This window comes from Sinocyclocheilus rhinocerous, unplaced genomic scaffold (assembly GCF_001515625.1).
Source record: "Sinocyclocheilus rhinocerous isolate Xijiao unplaced genomic scaffold, SAMN03320098_v1.1 scaffold1056, whole genome shotgun sequence".
NCBI lineage: Eukaryota > Metazoa > Chordata > Actinopteri > Cypriniformes > Cyprinidae > Sinocyclocheilus > Sinocyclocheilus rhinocerous.
This window is the reverse complement of record NW_015659698.1, coordinates 2,706-4,420: the sequence shown is the minus strand read 5'-3', so window position 1 is coordinate 4,420 and position 1,715 is coordinate 2,706. Positions and strand designations below refer to the sequence as shown.

The 1,715-nt window shown below is 39.0% G+C and overlaps 1 pseudogene; it reads right to left on the bottom strand.

Moving 5' to 3' along the window:
- The window catches only part of LOC107724012 (codanin-1-like), a 17,736-nt pseudogene that overhangs the window by 14,984 nt on the left and 1,037 nt on the right, over window positions 1-1,715 (bottom strand).

The following is a 1,715-nucleotide window of genomic DNA, read 5'->3' as shown; positions in this document are numbered from 1 at the left end:
GTTTTGCGCAGCTTGTCAGTGAACAACGGCTCTGTGTAGTAAATGCTGCTCCATGTGAAAGCCCACACGTGATGGAGATTTACCGCTGATTACAGAACGGCTTTACTGACAAGATGCGCGTGAAATATCGCATGGAGGACATTTACCTGAAATGCAGGTACAATACAGCTCCGCTAAGAGATCCAACTCTGATTTCTGTGTCACTTTGTCAGGGTCAGGGCAAGGTGACTGGGGGTCAGGGGTCACTTTTGACCCCTGCCTGTGCACTGTTTTAGTTGGGGTACAGATGGCGGGGGCGGTTTTCAGTGGGGAGCTGGTCTGCTGAGCAAGTTTAGACCTAGAGAAGACAATAGGGCAATTAGAGACAGATAAACACAAGGATATCATTCAAACTAAATCTTACAGTCCCAACATACCTTTCTCTTCTAAGCAACTCTCTCTCTTCTTGCAGACTGAGAGGACTGCGAGCGGTCAGTTTGGCCCCAGCGCTCTCTGGTATGGTAGGGGGACTGGAAGGCAGGCTGAGCGGGGTGGATGTGAAGCAGCTCTTAGGTTTGGACTGGAGTTTGCCCGCTCTGCACTTACAGGAGTTGGGTTAATTCTCCGTGAATGTTTGGTTGCTCTGGAAAAGCTTTTTGTAATATTTGTAATATGTAATATGTCTGTTCTGTGCACTTAAATAACTGTCTGGTTTGGTTCAGCTGACATCAGAAACATCAGAAGACTACAGAGAACGGTTCGGACTGCTGAAAGGATTATTGGTGCCCCCCTGCCTACCCTCCAAGAACTGTATACATCCAGAGTGAGGAAAAGGGCTCAGAAAATCACTCTGGATCCATCACATCCAAGCCATCTCCTTTTTGAACTTTTGCCATCTGGTCGGTGTTACAGAGCACCGAATACCAGGACAGTCAGGCACAAGAACAGTTTCTTTCCCCAGGCAATCTACCTCATGAACAGTTAATGTTCTCCCATTGTGCAATTAAAGTACAGTATGTGCAATAACCTTATACTTATTTATCACCCTAAATCCTAGTACATCCCTACAACTTTATTTTATTTTATTTTATTCTATTCCTATTCTATCTATAGCACACCTGTACATACAATTTATTCTATTTTTTTGTGGTTTATATTTATGCATGTGTATTTTATTCACATCTCATTTTTATTATCTGTGTGTTGTTGTTGTCTCCGTGTACTGGAAGCTTGTGACACTATAAAAAATTCCTTGTATGTGCAAACATACTTGGCAATAAAGCTCTTTCTGATTCTGATTCTGATTCTGAAAGGTAAAACATTTATCATGAAATTGCAATGAGAATCTAACCATTTTATTGCCTAGGTCAATGCTGTGAGGCAATTTTTTTCTGTATTAATTATTAAACATACATTAAAATCAGAATGAACCGGAAATTGCATTCATCTTTTCTTTCCTAATGAAGTATATCCGAGTTAACAGCTTCTCAAATGAGAAAAAAAAGTGTAGAGCATGATTTGATTTTGTCCACTGAGAACTGACTAGATCATTTAAATATTTATAATACATTTCATTTATTATAAACACTGCAAATATTCTATAAAAATAATTGTACATTTTGATTTAATAGTGATTTTAAAAAAGCAATTTATACATAAAATGACTTGAATATACCTCTACTATAGTGAACATGTTCATTTGTGATTAAAAGTAATTTAAAGGGGTCATATGATGC